Here is a 12,008-nt window from a genome sequence, read left to right on the forward strand (position 1 = left end):
AACCAGTTGACTTTTAGCAATTCCTTGGGGATTGAATAAGAGCTCTTGGTGAAGTGGAATGAGGTTTGCCACGTTTTATTTTAGATCTTTTGTCAATTTTTATTGTTGGATTGTGTGGTTTTGTTTTAAGTCTATTAAAACTGTCCATCTTAGTGTTCAGTTTGTCTGATTAGTTGCTATGTTATATATGTAGATAATACTTGTGACTATATCTAAAATGTTTTTAAATTGTGTACATTCAATGTGTTTACTTTCCTCTTTAGTCATTCTTTTGTATTTTAGTTTTCACGGTGCACAATAAAAACTAGCACGAGTATGGGACTCTCCACGGCCAAGATTGCACATTCACATGTGCATGCCCACAAAAGTATTCATCTTTCCACCTACTTCCTACTAAATGTTGCTGATGTTGATGCTGATGATGTAATTAAACAATTAGATGGTTCATCAAAATGTTGGAACCTTTAATAAGAGATTTTGCTTCATATTGACAGATTAATAGAGCATAACACAGCTGCTGGAGATTTGTCAGCTGCACATCCATGGTGAGAATTTCCCGTTCCACCACATCCCAAAGCTGTTCTATGGGATTGAGCTCTGGTGACTGTGGAAGCCAACGGAGTACAGTGAACTCAATGTCATGTACAAGAAAGCAGTTGGAGAGGATTTGAACTTTGTGACATGGTGCCTGAACCTGCTGGAAGTATCCATCAGTAGATGCTGCTCTGTGGCTATAAACCCTAGTAGATCAGCAGTTTCTAAAATATTCAGCCTCAGACTTGACTTAATTTTAAATGTCACTGGCAATGACAGCCTGCATTGAGAAATAATTTGTTTCATAATGTCCAGTTTGTTTACTGGGAGATTGTTAGAGGAGAAAAAAAATCACTTCAAAATTCTGAGTTAAGCTTTCTTTGTAAACACACCATAAATGAGTTGTACAGCTTCCAATGTGGACACCTTGGATGCTGGAAATTCTTGCCAACACAATTACACAGATTTAGACTGCGCACACCCACACGGAGTTAGCTTTGGATAGAACTGGAAGCCTGTCTCCCACTCTTACCCTCTTCATAAACACTGGTACTCCAACATAAAACCGCCTTGAGCTGCCATGATACACGCAATAAAACCACATAAATACAATGACTAAATAAATATCTCCACGGGGTGGCCTGCAAATATTATGATAAATTGGTTTATAGTGACAACAGGAGTAGAGGGTGTGCTACACTGACTGTGTATACCAGGAGATGTCTTTTTTTTAAAAGTCATTTTATTTCAGAAGCGCCTTGTCTGAACATTTTCTGTTCCTGTTTTAGTTTTCCAGTTAGAGGATTATATCATTCCCTCAGTTATAATCTCAAACTGCTCAACAATCTAAAACCAACAGAAGGTACACAAAGGATAAGTCACAGGGAGCAGGACTCAAACCGCCGACCACATGACAATCTCCTAATAATATCACAATAGTTATGTCTCATTTTGACACATAAAGGCACTTTTTTTTAAAAAACTTGTCCTGATCAGTAAGCAGCAGGATGGTCTGGCTGCCATTTTGTACCATACAAATTTTATTTCCAAGGACATCTTAATATATATGATGGAAATGATGCTTTGTGGATCAATAGCCTCAATACATGAGTATTGTTTTAAAGTTTAATGTTAATGCTGGTAACAAGGGAGGGGGTAAAGAGAGAAAAGACATCGGTCAACCATACAGCAGGCAACATCTGTACAAGCAAATCAGAGAAACCAGAAAACCAGCTGCTTCGCATGGTAGGAAACTTCACAGAAAGCTTCCTATGGCATCTTTAAATGGGTCCTATTATGGTATTTCAAGTTTTCTGAGCTTTCTACAGTGTTACAGTGTTGAATCCTCATCAGACATGGGAACGACACTGTTTTTTATCACCTAAACGCATATTTGAGTTTGAGTTCAAGCACTCTCTCCGTTCAGTTTCCATGGCGACAAAAAACGTGTCGTTTAAAAAAGTTTTTTCTACTTGGAAATCCTTGTGACGTCCCGGGGGATAAGGTTCGGTGATTGGTTACCTTCTACTGGTTAACAAGGGCATGTACAAATACATCAGGCGGGTGGAAAACGTCGGATAAAGTTATTTCCAACGATGGCTGGTGAGTTTACCAAAGAGAGACATCCTGCTGCATTCGTTGCTGTGGGTTGCTGTTTTCCACTTCGTTTTCAGGGTCTGATTCAGGTTCCAACATGTAGGGCTGTATGCTATGTGTTGAATTTGTATTTAGTTTTTTTTATTGAGTTCATATTAGCCTAACCCTTCTGTTTATGAGATGTCACAATGACGGCGAAAGCAGTTGCGGTGCGTGCTCCCAATGTAGTGCAGTGGCAGCTGACCAATCAGTGGCAACTTATATCTGGCGGGAGGCGGGGCTTAATGCGGAAGAGTCTCAATCCACTTGTTTTGCCCACAGGCTGATCTGACAGCCTACGGAGAGGGTCGGTCTGAAGTAAATAAAGCGATTTGTGACAATAACTCCATCAATCCCAGCCCTTCTGGTCTCAGAAATAAAAATAAATTAGCCTGAAATGCACATAATAGTTCCACTTTAAGAAAACAAAGCAGACAATCATCAGGAGGACCTATAAGAAGACAAACTAATGAAAATATGAGTGACAACAACAATACTAGTTGCACATGAAAAACTGTAGCTATTGTGATAAACCTACAAGACAACACAGTGACTGTAGAGACTTTCACATCCCAAAATATAAAGTATAAATAATAAATGTAGTTATGCAGATGTTACTGCTCCCCACCTGAGGATCAGAAACAGAGACACCCCCAAATAAAGTCAATTTTACAGTTTTTACTTATCATTAAAATTTGCTATTTTTTTGTGGCATCAAATTCAGCAAGAGTTTATGAAGTGTCACAGAAAGCAAAGAAGTTCATTAATTCCACGTTTTTACTGAAAAAATTCTAAAAGATCCAAATGTTTTTCAATAAATTTATTTTATTTATTTATTTTTTAATAATTCAGTGAAGTAGAGGTGAGGATTATCATCATCTGCTGCTTCAGTCTAATATTTCCAGTTCAGTCTGTGGTTAACCTGCAGCAGAATATATGGTTTGATGGCTTTTAGGTTTTTTTTCGTTGAATTCCTGTTGTAGTCTTTTCTTTAGTCTTAGTGGTATTAGATGCCTTTGTGTTGCCTTGTCTCTGTTTGTTGTAGGTTCTATCCCCACATACCTTCAGTGCAGTTTACGCACTAGTTGCTAATTACCATTCCTCGTTAGTCTCTTAGTATTAATGCACCAGGTTTTCTTTTGTCCAGTGCCAATTCCTTGTTGATTATTTTGTAGCTTGTTACTTAAGTGGTTTTTTATTTATTTTAGAAAAAAGTTAGACTGGATCCAACATTTATCTGTCTGCTATGTTTTGTCCATCTAGATTCTATGATAACCATATCAAATTTACACATAATATGTTGGCCTTGAAGAACAACAAGGAGCCTCAGGGCCGATGCGAGACAGCTGACAGCATGGCTCCACAACCTGTTTCTTAATGTGGACAATACCAGAGGAGTTGGACAAAACTTGCTAGGATTTGCTAAATGAAACACACACCTACAGACATTAACAGTATTGTTGTGTAGTCATCATTGTGAAATATCAATGAGTACAAATTGCTAATGAGCTCATTGCAACCCCCAATAACACAGCAGTAACAAAGAAAGCACTGCAGTTAGTCCCTCTGCAAACTCAGCAAAATTGGTCTTGCCACCACACCTCACCATATTTATAGGGCCACTATAGAAAGCACTTAAACATACGACTTCACTTCCTGGTCTGTAGCCTGCAGTGCTCAGAAAAAATGCAGTTGAAGAGAATATTTTGGACACACAACAAAGTCATATTCACTTCATCTCTTTTAGGCAGAGAAATTTTAATTAACTGTTTTCAAATGGATATTTATGTTTTCTACTACCTTTATTGTGATATATTTAAGTGTAGATTGACAGTTTGTCTCACATCCCACAGCAGCTCCCACCATAGTGACAAATCTGAGACAAGAAAAATTTTTATTAGATATGACTATGATATGACACCACAGAAATGACTATGTCAGCATAAAAAGGCTAGCTTAATTCCTGCCATTATCATGCTCATATGTGGGGTTATTTCTTTTCTTAAAGCTGTGAATAAGATGTTTTCTATCTCAACATTATTTACCCCCCCCAAAAAAACTAACAGCCACAGGCAGGATGTGTTTCACCTCATGACATGATAGGAAGCTGTTGCACATATTTCCTTTGAGTCAGTGTTAATACATGGAAATGTGTTAAACCTTCAGAACAGTGGCCCTGATGGACCAGAACTGGACATTTGTGGCCATAGGTGGTGGTAAATAAACAAGGTTACCTGTTAGCTATCTACTGAAGCCATATAAAATCTAAAAGATACTGTATATCATTGTAAGACTGAATTCTAAAAACAAATTTCTTTTTTTAAAAAGAAAAAAGTGAAGCAGTCTCTTTAAAACAGAAAAAGTGAAATGCAACTCAAACAGCTGACGCCTACGACACGGACCATAACCTGCTGAGTCAGTAGGAGACTCCTGATCAACGTCTTATTTAAGGCAAGAAAGTCTCACCTATAATTTTCATGTCTATATTCAGCCCCATCTGGACTGTGGGCTGTGGTGTTACAGTCCTGTGAGTTTCCAATGCATTTCTTTGTTTTTCCTTGTTGAAGTCGAGCGTGGATGTGTGCAGACAGATCAAAAGGCCGTGTCCAGCATCCTGAGGTGAGACCGCCATCTTGCAAACACGTATTTTATGCATACACTAAATACCTGCACATTTAACTGTTACTGAACAAAACTATTCAAACAGTTCACTAAATCTAATCTTCAGACTCACCATCCACTTTATCACATACACGGCCTGCTTGTGCATTTTACAAACATTTGGAAAAAACACCAGGTGAAGACAGTATCAACCCTGCTGCGGCTGCAAAGAGGGGCATTTGCAACTTTAAGCGGCTCAACATCAATGCAGTCGGTTAGTATCGCTACTGATATAAAGTTATTTTTTGCCGTGACTGGGACGTGACTTAACTGGATGCAGATAATACTAATGCTAACGCTAAGGCTAATGGAACAAGCCTAAAGGTTTAAACTCCTGCTGTCATGATATGGTTTCATTCAGTGCCTTAGTTTCTGGTTTCCTGTTTTATTTTGTAGTTTTTTTCCTTATTAGTTCTCTTGGTTCTTGTTTAGCTTCATTGATTTCCTGTTCATTGGTTTCACCTCGGCTCATTTAATTTGTTTCACCTGTGTCTCGTTTTGTTCCAGTGTATTTATACCCCTCTGTTTCAGTTTGTGGTTTTTGGTTCATTTTGTTAGTTTTGCCTTCACTTTGTCCTGGATTAAAGTTACATCTGAGTTCTGCATACTGGCTTCCCGACTCCTGCATTTGGGTCCACATCCCTACCGCCCCATGACACCTGCAGTGTACAAATGAGCCCCGTGTTTTATTTTCTGACATTTATCTTATGCTCTGCCACGTAAATATTTGCGAAAGACTTCTCTATTTCTTATTTTTCATGCCTGCTACTACACAGTAAGTACAGTATTTATGATGATTGGTTTGTCATGATGTCGGTGTTTTCTTCCGACCACAACATGGCAGTTGTCATCATTTAATCTAACTCGGTGACCATCATGTAGTCAGATGCCGGCAACATTTCATCAGGGAGAATATGTATTTGTGTATATATATATATATATATATATATATATATATATATATATATATATAAATGTATATATATATATATATATATATATATATATATATATATATATATATATATATAAATGTATGTATATATATATATATATATATATATATATATATATACATATATATATATATATATATATATATATATATATATATATATATATATATATATATATATATAAATTTGCAGATAAATTTTACTGGTAACACTGGGCAGAAATGAGCCTCTTGGAGGCTGAAACTGGTGAACTCTCTGTGTTCCAGAAACTGTAGTGTTTGTAGTCGCTATTTACTTTGCGGTTGCTCCTGAAAAGTCCGGTGGTTGAGGGTCCTGCATGTTACTGCTGAGGAGTGGACCCCCACCTGCTTTTATCTGGATGGTTGCTGTGGCAACAGCCTCTGTGGATATTGTGGTCTGACTCCTGGCGTGTATGGGTCTGAAATATATGTTTTATCACATTCGCATCAAGCCAGATATTTATTACTTTTTTTTAAATGTATTTTTTTCTACATGAAGCTTGTTGGGGTCAAAAGTTTGTCTGTGTATAGCAGTGTGTGAAGTAAAATTAGTGTGTTTTTAATATTCTGTGTTGTATATTTTAGTGTGTGAAAACCTGTTTTATTCAATATTCTTTTTTAAAAAGTAAGCAAAGCACATTGCGCTGCCTTCGCCATGAAAGGGCTTTATAAAGTTTGATTTCATCTATTGGTATTTTCAAAATTTTGGTGACTCATGAACTGCATCTATTTACACCTACAATCTATTCATGAGATGATCTAAAAGCTAACTAATAAATCATTTGTGTTCCTTCACCAATTTAAATCTTAAGTTCTTTTGCTGATTACACAGTGCTGGAAGTTTAAAAAAAAAAAAAAGCATTCCAATCCCAATGGTAAAAATATTTCACGCTTCTACCAGTGTGCAGCTTAGTGGTGTGCTTGTGTGGTGGTTGATTAAATGAGCTCTTGTTTAGATGTTCGTGGGGTTCAAATCCTAATGCTGTAACTTGATGAATAAAGTCGGGTAGTTGTGCTTCTTCTCCAAATAGTTATGCAATTGCATATTAATCATTCAGCATAATAGGGCATTCATCACAGTTGCTCTTCTGCAAGAAAAGTGAATTTTCTAGTTATTATTCTGCCCAATTTTGGCACTTAAGTCCAATTTAATCGTTTGTGCCACTTCAGACATTCAAATAATAAACTCTTCTGTACATTCAGGAAAATGAAGCTATGACTTCTTCATGGCACACTTTTGTAGATTTTGAAATATTTAGCATTTTGTAAAAATAAATTCAGGGTTATGATTTTCTGAAAGCTTTTTTTTTCAGTGTCCAAATGCAAATTGGACACTGAAAAAAATCAGCTCAGCCATTGGTCAGTTTTTGCAGAATGAGCTGCAAATTGCTTCAACTGGGTTCAGAGCTCTGTGCCAGTTTCTAGTGCCCAGTAAATGCCAGCCCTATTAATACTGACAATGTTTTGGTGGGTGGAGCTTCCTGGCATACTTTGCTGCTATTGTATGAGCCAGTTTCTAGTGTCGGTACACAGCAGCCCTTTTAATACTGACAACTTTCATTTTATTACTGATTTGCCAGAGTTTCACAACAGCCATGTACAAATAGAGATGTTTATCAATGTAACTGCCCTGTGCTACTTAAATGTTAATAAGTTTTACATAAATTCATGGTGGATCTTTACTTTTATTGAAACTGCTTTCATTCACAATGTGTCAAGTAAGATGATTGCTCCCAGGTGTGTTGTCAAACCAGCAGTGTCTGTTTGTTATTATCTAAATTAGCATCGCTAGTATCAGCTCAGCAATCTTTTTTTTTTTTCTTTTAATGTTACATCAAGTCAACTCAGTACTTCTGTTTTGTCATTTTGCCACTTAATTCTTTCAAATATTAAACTATTAACATCATCCAGGAGATTTATGTGGCTTTTTTTTTTTTTTTTTAACTTTTACAGTTATTTTGTGTACAGTGCAAAATGCAATATTATTGTTGGAGAAAAAAAAGTGTTTTCATTTAGGAACACAGGTATTTTGAAAGACCACACAAGCAGTTTTAAATGATTGTTTACAATGATTTTAACAACCAAACACATTTTTTTACTGCTGAGTTTAAATTCTAAATTAATTTAAATTTTAAATTCTATTTGAAACCTGTTATCATGTCAAACATTTTTTAGCTGGTTCAGAGGTCTGCACCAGTTCTCAGTGTCCGGTACATTGGGGTCCTGACTCCCATTTTCTTTACTGAAAACTCCCAGGTTTGAATCACCTTGGCAGCCATGTTCACATAAAGATGCTCCTTCATGTAACTCTGTGCTGTTTAGAAACCAGCAAGCTTTACTTAAATTTATGGTGCAACTTGTTTAAATGATTTTGTTTATTTTCAATAAAACTACACAGCATATTTATTGCACTGTAACTAATAAACTACAGACAAAATGACAAATTAACTGACTGAAGTAGCCTGTTAGGCATTGGTAGGTGGAGCTTCCCAGCATACCTTGCTAGATCTCTTGCTGTTTGCACCAGTTTCCAGCATCCAGTACATGTCAGTCCTATTAATACTGAAAACTTTCCATGTTGTACCACTTTGGTAGTGTCTCACAACAGCCATGTACACACAGATATGCTCCTATATGTAACTGACCTGTGCTGTTTAAATGTTATTGAACTTTACATAAATTCACTGTGGCACTTTACTTCTTATTGAAGCTACTTCCATTCACACTGTGTCAAATTACATGATTTCACGCATTGCTCCCAGCTGTGTGGTGCAACCAGCAATATCTGTTTATTACTAACTAAATCAGCATACTTAGTATCAGCTAAGGCTTTTTTAATTTTTTTTTTTTAGAGGAAGGCCTGTTATATCAGGTCAGCTCAGTACCTCTTAATAGCACCTAAAATGATAAGGGTTCCCTTTCATCATCACTAGATGGCACTCCTAGACCAGAAATTAAAAGAAATTTCATGCTTTTCAGTCTATGGTGCTTTTCAATTGACCAACAGGTCGATGGCAAAAAAAAAAAAAAATTACTGCCAGGGTTCCTTCTTCTGGTAGTGTAGTGGTTTCATATAAGGGCTGTGGTTTGAAAGGTTACATGTTTAAGTACTACATCATGTAAAATAGCAGTGCTTCTTCTCTTAATGGTAACACTCATGCTCTGAAAACCATGGTTTCAACTTTTTCATCTGTTGTGCTACTTCACCCTTTCAAATATTAAACTCCCAGCTCATTCTGATATGTGCTTTTGCACTATTTATAACTATCTTTAGCTTCTTCACAGCAGTTTATTTTAACCTTTCACTTTTTAACAATCCTGCTGATTATACACTGACGAAAGTTCTAAAAAGGTATTTCTATGCCAGTAGCAAAACTCTTCAACAGCATTCAATAGTAGCAAAACATCCTCTTTTCAATAGAAAAGTTAGGCCTTTTTCCGCACATGTATATGTGGGCAGAATGGTGGCCTAGTGGTTATGAGAATGGGCCTTCATGCTGGATGTTGAAGATTTAAGTCTAACAAGTAACATTTCACTGAATATTTCTGCACAATACAACTTGTCACCTCCTTCCACATTTTATTCTTCAAGAAATTATTCCTCTCTCACTGCAATTTTCATCACTTCGAAAAAAAAATTTCTTTGGATTTCTTTATACTTTATCAGGTTGAAAAAAAAAATGCTGTTGGAATGTGCTGCTACTAGTTTCAGTGACATCTTCATCTTTTTTGCATTTTACATCAGTAATAACAGTAATAATATTAGTAATAATTATTGCATTCACACTTGCTGTTATGTAATAACAGCAAAATTTGTAGTTAAAACAAAATTCTTATTTGTTCATTTATTTCAAACAGTAATGAGATTATAACTTAAAAACATGGATATAAAACAACAAACTAAACAAAATTAAGAGGTCACACATGTGATGCATAACATAAGATTTACAAGGGAGCCATCTGTATGTTCAAAAAGGAGTAGGCAGAAATGTAAAAAGAATTAAATCCTACCCCTTTTTCTGAATGTCAATGTCACACATCATATAATCACACTAACGACATAGCATGAATTCAGATGTAAATACATAATTACAGCTTCAGGCATCAAACCATGCATATTGGCCTAGTCACCCATATAGAACCTACAAGATATTAACTCACACATTCTCACCCCAGGCTGCATTTTCCATGATCATACAATCCAAAACATAGCAACAAAAAATATCAATTCACCATCCATCTGTGCCTAATTACCACCACGTAATCTGCCAAAAAACATACATGTTTGTTATTGTGTCGTGGTTTTGTGCATTTGGTATCCAGTTTTATTTTGTAGTTTTTCCTGGTGTTATCCCTGTCTCTATTCATTAGCTCACCTGGGTTCATTGAGTCCATCCATTTCACCATGTCCCATTGCTTCTCTGCATTTGGGTCTGCATCTCCATGTCTCCATGGTCCCCTTGACAAGCATCAAGGTGAACATATGCAAAATGTATTCACCGGCATCAAGCATGCCCATCTCCTTTTGCGTATATGTTATGTTAGTATGTTGTGATATGTTAAACATGCATTACATACCTTTCTGACCCTAAAACTCTGCATTCACAACTTGTTTATTGGCACAGTCATATCAAGGATGTGCATTTCTGAAGCCTTCACTGTCCAGCAGCCTTCTGAGTCTGAGAAACTGCAGTATATATCTGATTATTATATAAAAGCATTAAGGTTAACGTTTGGTTTATGAATTGTAGCCCTTGATTAAACTTTTCAACCTTCATTCTAATATCCAGTACTTACTGACCTAAAAAATTTCAAGACTAATGCTCTTTTACTACACTGATTAAAACTAGACAAAAACCTTTTGAAGAGTTGTCCACTAAAACTGGACTAAAGCTATCACATATATAAATAGCTAAAGTTCGACTAAAAATAAGCATTTTCATCCACAATATTAAGGCTCAATCCAAAAGTGCCCCTATTTTTATACCCTCTCTGACATGCTCTACACAGTGAGTATGGCTTTGGGTAGTGTGGAGGGGATGGTTTGGGATTGAGCCTAAGACTAAGACTAAAATAAGATGGCTGCCAAAAACAACACTGGTCCCAACCAAATCATGCAGAATACCATACCTGAACCCACAACACATCCAACCTTCAAGCAGATGGACTACAACAGCAGAACACTACAGCAGGTACCACTCCTTTCAGCTAAGAACAGGAAACTCAGCAAAATTGGAAAATAAAATATGGAAAAAAGTTGCCAGGTCTGATGTATTTCCAGGTCAGCTCCACATTCAGATGGTAGGCTCAGAACTGGGGGGTAAGCAACATAAATTGGCACACTTTGGGTCTTTTAGTACCAACATATCATGGTTTAAACATCACAGTCTACCTGAGTATTCTTGCTGACCATGCCCCCCCCCCCCCCTTATGACCACAGTGTAGCATCCTCTGAAGGCTTCTTGCAACAGAATAGTGCACCAGTCACAACAGCTGTTCCCAGCTGATCTGTGGTTGTGACAGAAAGGTTATGTAGCTTAATTAGCTAACGACAGCTACATTTTCTGTTGACAAGAAAAGGTCTCTGGATTTGTTTGTTATTAGTGCAACTGTGCTGACACACTGTCTATAACATGTGCATCAATGACTGATGCCCCATCATATCATTATCAGCCAAACTGATGTCACCCCCTTCAGGCAGATGGGAGCTGCACAGTTTCAATTTTCTATTTCATATCCTATTTATCACAGGAACTCACACATTCACCATCAAACCTTAAATCCAGTATTGGAATCTCACATTATCAGCTTGATTGATTTTGCACTTGTCATCCATGATTGATTCTATGCTTTTCAGTACCCATTTCACCCTAAGTTAATATGTTTGTCCAAGTTTGTTTTACGGACAACACAAAGGACTCTGTCGATAGAGCTGTTTACTTCCAGTCTCCTTTTCCTGTTCTGGTTGTGTAACAGAATACAGAATAAAAGAAAATCCAGTGTTCTGGTTCTGGTTCCTCCCACATGTAGTCTGACCTTCAATCTTATTAAAGGATTCCATCTCTGGTTTGTGTAACTACACCGCAGCGCTTTTTTCCTCTGTCAGCTGAAATGCAACCATTTCCTGATAATATAATCTAATAATGATGTTTTCCAGCTTTTTGTTCTTTATGTTTTTTTCCACTCTTTTTTTTTTTTTTTT

Source organism: Telmatherina bonti (assembly GCF_933228915.1).
Source record: "Telmatherina bonti genome assembly, chromosome: 6".
NCBI lineage: Eukaryota > Metazoa > Chordata > Actinopteri > Atheriniformes > Telmatherinidae > Telmatherina > Telmatherina bonti.